The sequence below is a fragment of the Cloeon dipterum genome, chromosome 4 (genome assembly GCF_949628265.1).
Source record: "Cloeon dipterum chromosome 4, ieCloDipt1.1, whole genome shotgun sequence".
NCBI lineage: Eukaryota > Metazoa > Arthropoda > Insecta > Ephemeroptera > Baetidae > Cloeon > Cloeon dipterum.
In genome coordinates this window covers 374,100-390,710 of record NC_088789.1, presented here as the reverse complement: position 1 = coordinate 390,710, position 16,611 = coordinate 374,100, and the positions used below count along the sequence as shown (strand labels likewise).

The window sequence follows — 16,611 nt, the reverse complement described above, 5'->3', positions numbered from 1 at the left end:
AATTGTTCAAGTTTTCTCCAAAATTTGCGGTGCTTGACCACAGTCCTAGTAAGGAGACAGTTCTTGTAAGGAACAGTCACTTTTCTAAAAAAAATTACAGTGCTATTTAGAACAATTTTGGCTTCAACTGAATGCCAAGGGAAGAACTGGTGCATTTGCAACAAGCATTTTGCAGTATCAACCTTCTTTACTTGACAATTGCTGCGTGAAACGATCCGATAGCTGCGAGAGAGATTGTCTTAAGAAGGAAAGAACAAGAAGCAGAGTCAATCGATCCATTTAAATGTAATATCCGCCTGTCTGATTATCAAATTGAATCACAAGCAATTGCAATTTGCACGAGCTGCTGTGCGAGAGTGGCTTTGATTGCGGCGGCAGCGTCTTCCTGTCTGGTGTCGCCGACCATCAATCTCAATCAGCAGCACAGAGCGAGAAGAATGAGAGAAAGAGAAAATGCTGCGATTCCAATTGTGCGTCCGAGCAGCAGTTGAGCAATCGCGGACCGGCCACTTACCAGAGGAATTCCTGCCATCAGCGAGGAAACAAAAAAGTGACGTCAGCGCGGCGAAAAGTTAACAAGGTCCGAGAGAGCGGATCGCTTTTATTTTTAGTATGTCACCACGGGCGCTGGGGGGAGAATAAAAACGCTAAAAACAGCCGGCCGGCCGGCCCGACTGTACGAGTGTGCCCCTAAGTAATGAGCTTAAGGCGTTGAGCTGCGCCCGAATAATCAGCTCCCTCCGCACGCTCCACCGATCGTAAAGACCAAATGTATAATGTTGACTAAATAATACGTTAAGAACGGCCAGCAGTCTTGTGCACGATTTTCAGGACAGTTTTAAATGTAAAAGAGCGAAAGGGGTGAATTTGTAAATAGGATTTGACTCGTTTTGAGTAAAATTTGAAAAATAAACTGTTTGAAGTTGTTAATTTTAATCATTTTTAGAGGTTTTCAGGAAAAGATTAAGAACATTTCTTATTTTATCGAAATCCAATTTTAATCGTGGTCGTTTAAAAATTATTTTATTTAATTTACTATTGTAAAATTAGTTGAATTCTACTTAATTGCTGCCGCCAACACTTCAAAAATTCAGAATGACAAAATATCTTTAGGTATTTAGTAAACACGATTATGTAATATGTTACATAGTTTTAACTATTGGAACAAAATAGTAAAAATAAATTTAAATTGATAAAATATGAAAATTGAAAAACATTAAAATTTGTAAGTAAAACATTTAACACCTCTTGTGACCTTTTCGTTCTTGAAACAGAATTTTCTGCGTGGGAGTTGCCTGCAGCTAGATCTAAAGCAAGCAATTTCCCCTTTGGAAGGCAAGTAAGTGGTGTTTTTGCATATGTTTGTGTGCGCAAAATTATCAACTGAGCCGCGCCGTCAAAGCGCTCGCTTTGCCGGTGCCGAGAATCGCTTTGAAACTGTACCAAGCAGACGAAATTCCAGGCAAAAGCGGCGTGCACGTGCACGTGTGCGCCGCGGCTAAATTTTCAATAAAGCAGCAGTCACGACATTTGGCCTAATCGGCTTAAATCGAATGTTATATGCTCTCGTGACTCTTGCACGCCACTTTTTCGCTCACAACTTGGGGTTTTGCCCTCAATTTAGAAGAGGAAAATAGTAAAAAACTGTAATTATTCAACTTCAATTTTTTATTTTTTAGCCAAATTAAGCGTAAATTATTTAATTTTTTATATTATTGCAAGTTTTTACTGATGCAAAAAAGATAAAAACATATAGTTTCGGACGGGAATTTTGTCTTAGAACATTTTTAAATTTTCCACCCTTAGTTTTCGAAGCCACCGACGCATGGCGTCACCGTTTACTTTCGATTTTAAGGCACTTCCTCTGTGACTTCAGACTCAATCTTGCTACAGTACATTCTTCACTTAAAATGTTTTCTTTTGACGTGCCGAAAACCAAAATCAGTTCAGAAGCAAAATACTTAGCAACAGCATGGAGTCTTAATTTTTTCAAACTCAATTGGCATCTTAAAAAAACGAAAAGGTAACATTACGATTTGTGGGGCAATAAATTATTATTTATAAGAACGAAAACTCAGCTTTTATTTTAACTTTTTGCATCATTTATATTCTGGGCCTATATGGAAGCCATAAATTAAAAATTACTTGTGCCACTCCGAGGACAATAAATAATTTAATATTAATTAATTTAACATAATGAGGACGTTTTTACATAATAATTTAAAAATAATTCAACGGTAATTCCCCAGACAAGAAAATATAAAATAAATCGTTTAGAGGTGCGCTATATTTTCAATTCCAGCGGTTTCTGGCTCATTTGCACAGGGCCCTAATAAAAATGAATGCTCGCTGCGGGCCCGTTTTGTTTTGAATTTCAAAACGGGGTGCGGCAAAGGGAGCGAGGGAAATTATATAAGCAATATCGTTATCTCGAGACGTAGCAAGTATAAATGCATGCGGAGTGGAGAGGAAAGCAAGCAAGCGCGGGCCGGCACCACCCCCTCCCCCTGCGACCCACCCTGCCGCCGCCGCCGGACGGACGGACGCACGGGGGTGCAGGTGGCGCCAGGCCAGGGTTGCGTGCGTGACTTGTTATTATTCCTATATATATACTCGCTCTTGCTGCTTTACGACGACGAATATCCGAATAAATTGCAGTCGCGCTCACAAACACACGCTTTTGTTTGTGTATGCGCGCAAACACACGCGAGCCACTTTTTTTCATTTTTCTCAGCTGAATTGCGCGGAAAATGGAGTTTGCCTTGTGCATTGATTGAAATGGGGCCGCCGCATGATAATGGGAAAATGAACTCGAACGGAATGAACGGCACCAGTTTATTCCTCATCTACGGCATAAATTTTATTAGAATTGATTTTGCTGCCGCTTTCAGTACGAATTTTATTGTCTATATATTTTTCCCGTTAGCTGATTCATCTTAGAATTAATTTTTATATGAAAATTTCAAAAAATTATTAATGAAGAAATTCATTATTTTTGCAGATTCGAGTTAGCATCTGAATCAAAAAATTGAGCGTGAAAACAGGTATCCCTCAGCACAGCATTAAAACTCTTTGACCTGGCCATAGCTCCAATAGCGAGTTATGGAATTGAAGTTATCTGGCCTTACTTAACGCTTAACGACCTCCAAAAATTAGAGACTGCAAAATCTAGATTTCTCAAAAAAGCGCTTTGCCTATCAAAATTCATGAAGTCCAGACTGGCTTATAAACTTGCTGACACGGAGTTTTTTGTTGACAAACTTTGCTCCAGATTTTCGCTGCACAGAACTCAAAACTATAACAAGTTCATTGACAATCAGCTGTTCAAGATGTCTGAAATCGACCCGGAATTTTATGGTGCTCCCGCAATGGTCAACCCAAGCTGGAAATCGGTGTGCTATGACATGAGGCACGCGCTCACTCGACACGCGTGCCACGATTTCCACTTCCTGCTGTGCAAAACCAAGAGCTACCACAGCAGCGCGATCAGCGAGTGCGTCTGCAAATTCTGCGAAAAGAACATTGGCTCCTACCACTTCTTCAGCTGTGATAAAAACGATATGAGTCTCGCGCAAGCAGCAAATTCTGTGATCAAGTGATTTAAAAAAAAAAAAATGTTCTTTTCAAGTTTATTGTTATGTTGTATGTGTATATTGTATTGTACTGTAGCACACCTTGGTGTTAATAAAATATTTCATTCAAAACAGGTATGATTTAAACAATTTTAAGATTTGTAGCAAAATGATTAGTTCATGAAAAAGCATAGTATTTCGACGCTTTCTATATCCTTTTGTTATCTATTTTCTCGTGTAGGCGATGAATTTTAAAAATTAGCAAAAAATAGTTGCCGTGCACGTTTGGAATAAGCTGATCACGATTGGTTAGAAGTCTCAAGCGTTTCATTCTCGCATATTCACAAATCCCACAATTGGTGTTACACATTTAAGTAATTTTCATGAGCTCCAACTATAGGAATGATAATTAAAATCGATGAGTCGTGCCCGCACTGGAGGAGGCTCCCTTCGCTCAGGGACAGCACAAAGGACTCAACTATCCGAAAGAACAAACTTTTGCACAGGCTAAAAGTCCATCAGGCCAGCTCTAGCTCTATTGAATACTCGTTGGAAAACTTTTTGTGAATAATTAGCCGTCCGCAGAGCGAGCACAGACACGGAGAGAAGATTTTTCCTTCTTATTTGTGCCGCGCTGGAAATGGATCGCCGCATATGCGGAGACAAAACGAGTGCCGCAAACACTCGCGCGCGCACAGGAAGAGTTTTGATAACAATGTGCGAGGCATTGTGTCCGCCGCCACCGTAATGTAAATTCATATCAGAGCGCAGCTGCTGACAAAAGATGGAGTCGCTCTTGAGACTCGCAGAATAATGCCTTCTCTGTGCTGTGTGTGCGCGCATTTCGTTTTCCTCGCGTGTCACTCCTCGCGAAATTGTCGGCCGGAAAATGGAAATATAAATTTAGTAAGGGAGACGCGCAACATGTTTTTATATTCAGCACGCATGCATGGAAAATGTCCTTGCTGCATGGGAAAATATTTCTCTCTTGTAATTGTCTTGGAATTTTTTTAAAAAGAGAACGAGTTAAAATAAATGCCAAAAATTAATTGTTTCACGCAATTATTTTATTAAAACCTCCTCGTAGATAGATTTAAAAGAAAAAAAATCTGAATTGTAATTAAGAAAAAAATGTTTAGATTTTCACAAATAACCACTGCCAAATGTCAATAGAAAAAAAGCAAAGTTGAGCATTTTATTAGGTTTACACCCACAGCTGATAAAAAAATCCCCGGACATAGCGATCGGGGCAGCAACAGAGTCCATAAGCGACGAGCATTCCTAATTTTTCCCGGCTGAAGGCTGAAAGGCTGAAAGCTGAAGGGACCAATTTGTTGGGGCAAAAGGCGAACGCACAATTTATATTACGAGTGTGTGTTTGTGTGCGTGTGTGGTGTACGCGGGCGAGCATCGAGCAGCGAGTGAAAGAGTAGAGAGGAGGAAGATCGAGTCGGCGGCGGTAATTCAGTGATTGGGGTCCATTAAATAGACACATGGGAGGATCCCTCTCGTGTCTCCACTAAGAGGATGCCATCCATCTAGAATTTTATTTTTCGACCTTCTCGCCGTAAATTTCGGAGGCTGCATCTTGCTCACGGCAGCTCGCTTTCGCTACATTAATGCCGAGAACCACACTGCAAAATAGCAGTCGCCAGATTTACCCACTTGACTCGTCCTTTTAGTCTGCAACAGCTGTTTTTCCCCTCATGCCTCGGACTATCAGAACGTGTAGACTGCGAAACGAAATTTATTACCACAGAGCACTCAAATTCAATTCTTGGAAAGCCCCGAACAAAATTTTCAGCTAATTTTTTATAGAAACGATTTTTTCTAGTTTTTTTTTCTTCAAAGGAAATAAGATTAAAAAATTATTGCACCCCATTTATAAGAAAAAAACTGACGCAACACAAATAAACAGAATAGGGCCTCTTGTTAGGAGGACAACCAATTAAACTAACGATGTCAGCGCCACCTGGACAGGGTGGACAACATAACAATATCTTTAATCAGGAAATCAGTATTTCTATAATTGTAAGAAATGGTTAATTTTTGTCCACTTTGAAACACTGCAAATTCTGTTTTATTTACTCTATCCATTTTAACAGTGAATCCGCACGGAGAGAGGGTGTTCCATGGTGTATTATGTTTTGATCGTTTTGGGCCGTTTGTGGGTGGGTGGGTGAGCGTCTGCGACCTGTGGCCCCGCGCGGCGACGGCCGGGCCAACTGCTGCGCGCGCGGGCGATTTATCAATTTTCATTTAATTATATCCGCGTGCAAAACGCACTTTGCGCACGCCGCGCGGCTAAAAGCGTGCGATATAAATCTTGCGGCTAACTAGCGTCTATTATTATGTATTTTATTCATCGCCAGAGCGAAAGACAACATTCGAACGCTTTCAAAAACTCCCACGATGAAATTCGAACTGTATTTGCCCGCCGACCTTTGTACACATTTACACGTCTGATTTATTGCTTCAAAATACGGCTGGACTTTCTGTATTGTTCCAGCTTGAATGTCATTTGCAAAAAGGCCAGTTTTGGATTTCAGCCGTGTCTCGTTCTATTTGCACTTGATTTACTGTCTGGTTGGTACACAGGAAAAAGACATAAAATAAATTTTCCAAATATGATCAATATTCTCTCTAATTCTCTCGTAATTTAATTATCATCTTCAATTGTGCATCATTATGGTTCGTTTGAAAAAATATTAATAAAGATCCAAGATTCAATCGATTTACACCATTTTTTATACGCATATATTTGTATATAGCAAGATATCTCAATTAAATATTAATAATAATTTTTTATTTCGAATCGCATCAATATTGTATTCATTAAAAATCCCTCTTTACTTAGGATTTTGACAGTTTCAGTTGGTTCCGGTACAAAAATAACGCTCAAAATTCATAGTTACATTTTTTTCTATGCAGCTTTACTTTCACGCCTTGTGACAAATTTAAATTCCTGACTCTAACACTCTGTAAACATTTATATTTTGAAATTTACCAAGAATTTGGTTGTTGTTTGTGTTGCACGAAAGGAAAAGGGTCCAATTTGGAGTGTGAGACGACGAGCACAGGCTGAGCGTATGGTAATGAGCCGGTTTCTTGGAAACGCGCAGAGTCTGAAAAAGGCTGCGAAATAATGCATCTGTGAATGGATAATGGCGGCGAGATATATTGTGAGCGTACAGTATTTATTTGTGTTTGGCCAGGCAACAGCATTGTCTCTTTGTTTATTTTAATAAGAGACGCGCACCGCCGCGCGAGCGAGACAAAAGAAAAAGCGAGAGAGACATTATTCACGCAGGAATAATAAGCGCGGCGCCGACTTATAAATCATTCCATTTTCTTTCATTGTTTTCCACACTCGGCGCTTTTCTTTCTTTCAGGAATAAAGTTTCCGGATCAATTAAAACTCGCCCCCCGATTAGCATCTTCCAATCGCCCACTCGCCGAAATTATCAAAAAAGCCGCAGAGCAGGTGCGTGAGTAATAAAAATTTAGATCGCTTAACAGCGAGTGGAAAAAATGCTTGAGAAACGCGAGGAAAACGAGAAGCTGTGTGGGATGTGAAATATGTATTAGCCTTTCCGCCGCACTCATAAACCACCAGATTGCATCGATCTTTCCTCGTCTAATAAAAAATAAAAATGTAAATCAGGAATTATCGCTTACATCTGCTCCAAATTGCGCTTTTCGTACAACTTGTGAATAAAATCTTTTGCTGATTACAGATGAGACAGCTCAAATTCAGTATTTTATTTTTTCTTTAGAATTTAAATATATCTTGGTAAATTTATGACAACCATAAGTGGAGTACTCAAACTCTTTTATTACTAGCCGCAATGTAAAACGTAACACACATAATGTACTTTTATACAAATTATTCAAAATATAAATAAATGTAGAAAAAATATTAATAAAAATTTATCAAATAATTTTTTGAATTAAACTGAATAATCGAATTTTAAATTTTACTATTTTTTAAATTTAAAATGTTCTTTTGTCTTAAAGACTGTATTTGACGAAGTTTCTGAGCACACCAATCGATTCTTAAGGGTCGAATCAGGTATTGGGGAAGTGTTTCCCAGCCAAAAAGTCGAGCGCGACTTGCGTAGCACAAGAAGAATTTTTTCTCGCCAAAATAATATGAATGCGGTAACTGCGCATGCGTCATAGCTGGTTTGCGCACTTGCAGAGAGACCGCCTGTACGAATGAGTTCTTTATCAGATCCAGCCAGCTCTGACGCATGCGCACTTCTCGCATTCACATTGTTTTGGCGGGAAAAAATCTAAGTACGTCGCGCTCGACTTTTAGGTTGGAAAAAATATCCATTTTACCTAATTAGACCCTCAAGAATCGATTGGTGTGCTCGGAAATCTCGTCAAAAACGGTCTTTAAGATTTATAAATAAAAATTAGAAACGATTTTTCAATAATATTAGTGCTAAGTTGAGTGAATTTACGTCTCACTCAAATGATTCGACAGATAATTGTCAATTTGGTCCGCGTGCAATTGTATTGGTTAATGAATGGTCATGCGAAACCCGTTTGATCCGTTTAATTTGCATTTAAGCTGAGAATTTGAAAGCGTGCACAATAAAGCAGCTTTATAGTGGCGTTGAATTAAAATAAAAATCGCGGTCGGGCCAGATGGTGCGTCTGGCGCGCGAGAAAGAAAAGGAGAAATTTGTGCCAAGTCAGCCGCAGCCTGTTGGGGAATCAAGATGTACAAACTCATCTGACACCTGATCTCGCATAATTGACACATAAGCTCTTCATTTTACAGCGGGCCCTTATCGCGCGCGGCACATCGCCGCTCCGCGCGTCGATACAGTTATTTTCGAGATATTCCTTTGCTTCGATTTGCCGTGTTACACACGCTTCCTTTTTTTTTATTTCGAGAGCAGCGCGGCTGCCTCGTAAATTATCATTAGATTTTATTTCGAACATGGATGGCATCAAACGCGTCCCCCCAAAGCATAGGAAGTCAACTTTAAATTTGGAACTGCCGACTTCTTCTCACCGCGTTTCATCTCGAAACTCGAAACAGGAAAAAATAAATTCCTATATTTTTATTGTGATTATTTTTTCCGTCCTCGTCATTGATATCCCAATGATCTATCTCGAATTTGGTAAAGACCGAATTGAAAATTATTTGAATTTATATTGACTAAAATTAGCAAAATAATGCTCACATATATTTCATTCGAAAATTCATGTCATGTTTAGGTCCTAATTGATTTAAATTTGTCAATTTTTTTATTGTTAAATAATTATATGTTAAATAGAGTAAAATAACTAAATTATTAAATAATTTTTTTCCGAGCGACTGTTAAATAGTATTTAATTGTATGCAAAATGTCTAAATCAGCTAAAAATATTTGCCAAAGTGCATATTTGCTACTGCAAAAAATATCTTTTTTTATTTGTTGTGAAATAAAAAAAGGTTTTCGATTTTGGAGACAGTGCCACTTTTCTGAAAATTATGCAGCAATTTTGGCTTCGATTTTCATTGTTTCGCTGCACAAAATTCTTCTTTAAGTGTTTCAATGATTAGTTTGTACAGTTTATTTCAATTACGTTCCCGCGATGAGATAAAACTGTGGAAATGAGTGCAATAATTCACATCGATAAGGAGCCAAGGGCGGAAAATAACAGATTTACGGCCAAAAATAAATAGCATTTTTGTTGACTTTCGAGATAAGGCAAAAGCGAGCTGTCCAGAAATCGCAAATTCCAGGAAAGGCGTGTCACCTGCCCTTTCTTTCTTTCTTGTTATTTTTTTTTTGCTGCGCATTGAGAAAAGCTTTTTGCAGCTCTTTTGAATAATTTCGAACATGATGTTGCACTTATGACACGGCCGTAAAAGTAGCGTATTGTTGCCGTCGGCGCACGCGGCCCATTGTTCCGCCGCCGCCGCGCGCTCTGACCTCTCACTTAAGATCTCAATCGGCCGCGGCCGCACCGACCGCGCATAATCCCATAAATATTATGCTCACTATCGCAAACACCGCCGCCGCCGCAGCCGCACAATAATGCTCACACGCCACCAAATCAGCCTGCTCGCTGCCGAAGACGCTAAATTGGAACAATTCCACAGAAAAATAAAAAGTACTTGATTTTTTATAAGCTTCCAAAACAATGAGCACGAATTATGCAGTTGTAAGACATTTGTACCAAATTTAAAATCATCTAAAACCTCCTAAATCTGCGGCAATTTTACGGCAAGTCTGAAAAAGTTTTATTTTATACGTTGAGTTATTAATTTTTAACTTCAAAAAAACGTGATTTGGGACATTTCAAACTTTTGTGTTCGGGGCCCAGGCGGAGCCCTTTGGGCCGGACGGTGCTGATTCTTGTAGAAATCGATGCCTCTTGATAAGGAGCGTCCACCCGTGTGCTGTTTTTCAAAATCGGACCATTTTTCGAATTAATACGATTTTTGTTCTTCTGATTTTTCAAAAAGCAGGACTTCACAAAAATAAAAAACATTAAAGTTTTTTAAAATTCGGGCGCTTATTGGACCGTTGACCACGACCACTCATCGGACAGATCATTTATTGAACTTTTACTTGGGATACTCTGATGACCTTTTTCAGGGTACCCCGACCCGAGATCCATTTCCAGGTTGTGTTTCATGATATTTCAGTACTTTCGAGTACATTTTGCAACATTTTCATCCTAGCCTGTCACATAACCTCCTCATGTTGCGCGACCTGAGGACTACTTTTGCGGTTTGCCTGCACCGTCGCTTATTTTGGTCAATTTCATCGCCTCGACGGATAGTAATAGTTGCCTGAAGGGTCCAAGGGGCGCCAGCTACTTGTTCCAATAAATTATAGTTTTGATGAGTAATTTTTAGGTTTTAATATGATATAGTTTCCTTTAAAAATAAAGTCTCACAATATATAAAAAAATAATAAAAAATAGAAAAATAAAATAATAAAATAATAAAATATATAAATTGACTCTAAAACTCTGAATTGAAATTTCATTTTACACAAATTTGGAAAAGTGCCTTTTTTGTACATTTTTTTCTTCCAAGCAAATGCGAGCCAACTGCTTAGTTCAAACTCAGTTTAACTAAAGAAATCATGCCTTTAAAAATAAATTCATTATTAATTGAGATTAATTAATTCTTAAAATTAAATTATTTACCGTTCAACAATTCATGCAATATTTTGCAAGCGATATAAGAAAGCGTAAGTTATCCTTGCATAAAAAATTACGAATGCTAATGATAAAATATACATTTGCAAAGAGAACTGAAGCATTCGAAAATTTATTTGTGCTCTTGTGCCGCGTGAAAGGGCAGCAAATCGAACGAAATTATGCAAACGAGTGCAGCGCGCCGGGAAAACAAAACAAGAGCGGCCGTGGGTGGTAGAGGGTTAATTATAAATGCACCCCTTTACGGCGGCAGGAAAGGAAATTAGGCGCCGGCACTTTGGTCAGGATCCGAGGTGCGGCTGCATTTTTAACGCGCCCGTAGCGGTGGCAACTCCCCTTCTTGGCCTTTCGCTTGATGTAAAGGTCGTCTGTTTGACAGCTAATGTGGCATTAAAGCTACGTGACGCTGTTTATCCCCGGAGAAATTGATCTCGCAGCCGCCGACCAGAATTCCAAAAACTATTTTTATTTTGCGTCCGAGCCAGAGGCGGCGTGAAAATCGGCGGAAAGCTTTTTTCCGCGATGCGGCGCACGTCCGCACAGAATCTGAGAGAGTGCTTTTCGGTGCCGCTTCGATGAGGCTGATTAGTGGTCCGTTTCGACGCGTTATTGGCGCCGAAAATCGCTGCGTCCGTCACTCGCTGCCATGGCACCCATTTCGCCGCCAAATTGTTTCAAAATGACCACTCGGCTGGAAAAATCCGCCAAAATCGCGGAATGTTCTACCAAAAATGCTTTCACAGTAAAAATATCTCGATTTTTATAGAGGATTCAGGGCAACAATTAAAAAATATTTGAATTGTTTGATCGATAGGGAATTTGATCTACATGCAATTTAACAGCAAAAATTCTTATTTTCCTCCAAAATTTCCAGCGCTTGACCACATTTTTTGGAAGACTTTGATTTCTCTGATCGAGATCTGTCAAACAGCGTGTTTAGGGAAACTCTTTGTTGTGAAATAAAATAGGATTTCAAGTAAGGAGACAGTGCTAACTTAGCAGCCAATTTTCTAAAAAATTTACGCTGCTGCTCATCCTCGAAGAAACAATTCGAGTTCGGGCGTGAGTCAGAGAAAAGGCGGAGATGGAAGGAGTTGAGAGGGCGAAGAGCGCGAGGGCCGAATGCGTGCGCGGCGCGCGAGGCGGCGCAAATCTGGTCTCATTTCCGCCCGAAGATTATTCACTTTGTGTGTGGGACTAACTGCGTTATCGTGTTACACACCCAGCGATAAGGGTAACTTGATATTCGGCCGCGCACAGCACCAGCACACACTCGGAGAAAGATTTTCGGTGCCGTGTGCGCGTGGGGCTGGAAAAGGACCGCCACACACACATACACACTCACACACAGACAACTCTAAAATGCTCTCTCTAGCTCTCGTCGCGCGAGAGGCATGAATGGAGGCCAGTGTGTTGTCTCTCTTCTCGCCACTCTCGTTAACAGCAAAGGCAAAAGGCGCATCAAGTGCGCAGACACCGGCCGCGCGGCTCTTCCTCGGGGCTGTGACACAACGTGTAATGCCGTGTCTGGTTGTTTTCCTCGCAAAGGGATGAATTTATTGTTGTGAACCCCGCAAGTGTCTGTAATATTAACGAAATTTATATTTCGTTTCGTTTAGGACAGCTTTTAAACTTCATTTAAGGGAATTTCGAATTTTCTTCAATTCAATTGGGAAACTTGTGTAGTGTATAGCAATTTTGAGGGACTTTCTGATCTAAATTTAATCCTTGAATTGACGAGTTGAAAACCTTAATCGGTTAAGCCAATCGCCGTAGAATCGTGAAAACCACTAATTTTTTAAATCCAAATATTTTTTCCGTAGTTTTACGGCGAATGGCTGGACTAATTTTTGTTTTCAACACATCCAAAGAAATAATTCTAGAAACACAATGCACAGTTTTAAATTATTTGAATCGAAAAAACCACTTCGAACAGAACTTGGGAATATTTGAAGCAAAATATGGTCTTTTCAGCAGGGAAAACAAAAATTTGGCGTTTATTTTTCGGTCAATTGCAATTCTGAGCTGTGTTTCACAGCCCCTTTAGTGGAAAGTGGTTGAAAATTTTGCAGGCTGGCGAGCAGTGGAGCGGCTAACGAACTAGAGGAGAAAGACGGTAGCACAAAGGGCGCAATTTGCATTTGACGTGTATGTGTGTACTTGCTTTTTCTAATTACGCTTACAAACGCCAGGGCTAATTTACTGGCTCGTTGAGACTCGAGTGGCCGTCGACCCAGCGAGAGTGAATTGTCAAAGTGGTGCTGCCGCTGAATCGAATGGAAATAAATACTCTTGAACACGAGAGACAAATGTAAACACCAGAGTGCCGTCAAATCACGCTAATATATTCCACGGCAGAGAAATAAGAGACACTCTTTCCAACTCTCGAATGCGGCGCATTGCGAAATTAAACAACGTCTTTCGTTTCCCTGTTGTCAGAGCCGAGGGAAATAATGTGTCCTCTCAATCTCAAGCACTCTCCAATCAAAAGGTTAAGCGAGTCTCTTTTTTAGGGAAATACCGCTTTGATGACGCTGGATATTTCTTCTGTTCTCTAATTTGTTTTAATAAAATGCGAAAAAGGTTTTAGACCATCTTTGACAATAATGCACGAGTTAAATTATTAAATTAAATAATTTTTCATTAAATTCACCTGTTGCATAAACCCTTAGTGTTCGAAGCCGCCAACAGATAGTGCCACCGTATACTTTCGTAATAAATTTAATTTTAAGGCATTTCCCATGCGATTTCTGACTTGAATTCTGCCACTGTACGTACGTCACTTGAAATTATTTCTTTTGCCGTGCTGAAAACAAAAATCAGTCCAGCCATTCGCTGTAGAAACGTTGGAAAAGATAGTTTGGATATCAAAAAATAGTTGTTTTCACGATTCTACGGTGATTGGCAGAACCGATTTTGGTTTTCAGAACGTCAAAAGAAAGCATATTAAGTGAGAATGCACAGTGGTTGCATATATAGAGTCTGGAAATGCAGATCAAGTGCATTAAAAATGAATGAATATTGTACTAAAATATTATAAGGTGGCACCATCTGTTGGCGGCTTCGAACACTAAGGGTTTATTCAACTGGTGTATTAGCCAAAGATATTAAATAATAATTAAATTTTGATAAATAATATCATAAATTACTGGAAAGGGCAGCCGACAGTATTGAAACAACTTGAAACTTTTCTTCCTTTCCTAAAAATCTCACAGATTCCAATTTAAGGACCGGTAAGTGACGAAAAGAAGCTGTTGAAAAATGGGCGCCGTGCTAATCGAATATCAGTGTCGTGTAGGGTGGAGGGCGCGTACAACACGCATTTCTCCCCCTGACCCGGGCTTTTTCTGGCTGCTTTTAAGGGCCAGACGGACCCTCTGCTCCTAATGACGGCGACACACGGGGGTGTTTTTCCCTAATGCGGTGCACATGCGATGCACCCGCCTGGGTGGCGCCGCAGCCGCGCGCGGCATAATGACGCCGGGCGCATCAGGTGTATTCCTTTTTTGTTTGTTCGCTCGCTCGCTCGGGCGTGTCCGAATAAAAAGCCAACCCGACCCACCAACATAATCGAGACACGTCCTATATGCTGTGCACCGAGAGAGAAAAAAGACACGAATTTATTTTGGCACTGCTGTAAAAGGATCACCTCCGCAATAAACCTTTTGTTTAATTATCAGCAGATAGAATAAGGAGGGGGCGTCTTCTCGAATCTCTTTAGATTAACACAATTTTTCAACATTTTGCTATAGTAAAAATGCAAAATTTTCAACTTTTCTTTAACATTTTCGCTGAAACCTTGTAGGGAACTCTTTGTTTTGAAATAACATTGGAGGTTAATTAAGGAGACAGTGCTAACTTTGCAGCCACTTTTCTAAAAAATTAATTTTGGCTTTAAATGAATTCTATTAGAAACAACAAGCATATTGCAAGATTTTGAAGCTGTGTTGCTCCTTAAGAAAGTGTTTTTCAGCGGGGACAAACTTTCTTTTGCCTGCGCGGCGGCGGCTGACAAACATGTTTTCCGGCCGAAAATAAAAACAGCCTTCCGGTCCATTATATTCAGAAGCGGCGAAAGAGAGAGAGAGAGAATACTCGTGTTGGGCTCACGTAAACACAAGATTTATTCGAAAGCGTCGTCGTCGTCGGTCCGGATGCCTATCTAACCATAAAGCGCGGCTCGGATTTCGTGGATTTTTATTGAATGAAACGCGGGTGGGCAGCTTTTGGCACGCGACTCAAACCAAGGGCCATGCCCGAGAATTAATTTCAATGAATTTGAATGAGCAAGAAGTATGCAAATGCGCGCGGCATGCACGCCCCTCTCACTCTGCTCAGGTCTCGTCACCCTGCCGCGAGGTCACTGCTCGTCACACCAAATATTGATCTCGCGCAATCGCTCGCCCCGACCAGCTGCTCCTCCTTCTTTTGCCTAAATTCGTACTTACCGCAAATTTGCATTGTTATACAGTTTTGTTTAAGAAGAAAATAAAATTTCCCAACAATTTGAAAGAAACTGAATATTGTTTGTTTTTTTCAAAAATTTCTAACTACCAATTTCTCTTACTCGACGAGAGGAATTGAAATGAAAATGCGGTCAAGTGCTGGAAATTTTGGAGAAAAATTGAAAATTTTGAATTTTTATAATTACAAGGTCCATTTTTGATTAATGCAAATTGTAGAACAAATTGTTTATTGCATCCAAAAGCTTAAATAATTTTCAAATGTGACCTATTTGATGTTGAACGTCTAGTTCATGAGCCACATTAAATTATTAACCAACTCGGTAACCAACTCAAACGGATAATATCGTTTTTCCAAATATAGTCTAAAAATTTCAAGAAATTTCCCAGCTTTACTTAAATAAGAAAGTTTATACAGTTAGAAAGTTAACATTTTTTTAATTTTATAAACTTGTAGTTTGTTAATATAATTAAAGAATAAAGCATTTTTTATTTTGATTTTCATTAAATAATTCTGATTATAAAAAAATTTAACTAAAGTCTAACAAATAGATTTCAATAAATTTAAATTTTTCCGCATCTATATTTTAATTATTAACATTTTTATAGCAATTCGTTAATTTTTTTCGGTAGCACAATAAATAATATCATAAGTTATTACTTATTTATTGAAACGATGTGAAGGTACGATGAAGGTGCTAAAACATTCAAATCGATCCATTAATACAATTTTTAAAAAAATGTTGCGGTCGTCTCTTCGACAAGCTGTCCGGAGAAACTGCCCGTGTGTATTTGGTCTGGGCAAGGAAACTTTTGGGGCTTGAGCGGCTCTCGTCGGGCAGCGAACGAGAGAGTAAAGCGAGAGAGACGAGAGAGAGTCAGTCGGGCATCGATCTGCACACGGCTCATGCATTTAAATAACACGCTTGCTTCGCCAAGCAAAATCAATATTTCACAAGCACTCAAGGAATCTGTGAAACGCGCTTTGAGCCCGGTGCACTGCACACAGGTCCCAAAGGGCCCCGGCGCTGCACTCGCGCAAATCACGGATCAAAATTTCATCAGCTCCTCCGCTCGCTGCACCAAAAACATTTTTGTTCCGCCCTTTGAAGCTCCACCTCCGGCCTGTAATTTATTTAGAAACAAACCCCCGGAGATTTACTTGAAATCTTTCTCCGGGTTTGTGCTTCAAATTAAAAATTTTAAAGGCTAGAGAGTTTAAGTTTCATCTTTACCAAACTGCCAGCCGTATTTTATTTATTCAAAAATTATTTTCTCAAGTTTCCTTTAGGTGGTGTTGACATCAAATATTTAATTTTAAGCTGCTTGAATTTTGTTTGCTGAAAAATTAAACATTTTTAAATTTAAATTTTAATTTGGTGAATTAATTTTAAATTTAT

General features: G+C 39.5%; 1 protein-coding gene across 5 annotated transcripts in view; it reads left to right on the top strand.

Annotated features, from left to right (window-relative positions):
- Ddr (discoidin domain-containing receptor 2) overlaps window positions 1-16,611 on the top strand; it is a 110,025-nt gene that overhangs the window by 10,998 nt on the left and 82,416 nt on the right. The window contains exon 2 of one of the 5 annotated variants that reach the window (XM_065488949.1): window positions 3,002-3,044. The exons of the other annotated variants lie outside the window; for them this stretch is intronic. The gene's annotated coding sequence lies outside the window, so the exon portion shown is untranslated. The remainder of the gene's footprint in view (window positions 1-3,001; window positions 3,045-16,611) is intronic. 5 annotated transcript variants of the gene reach the window in all.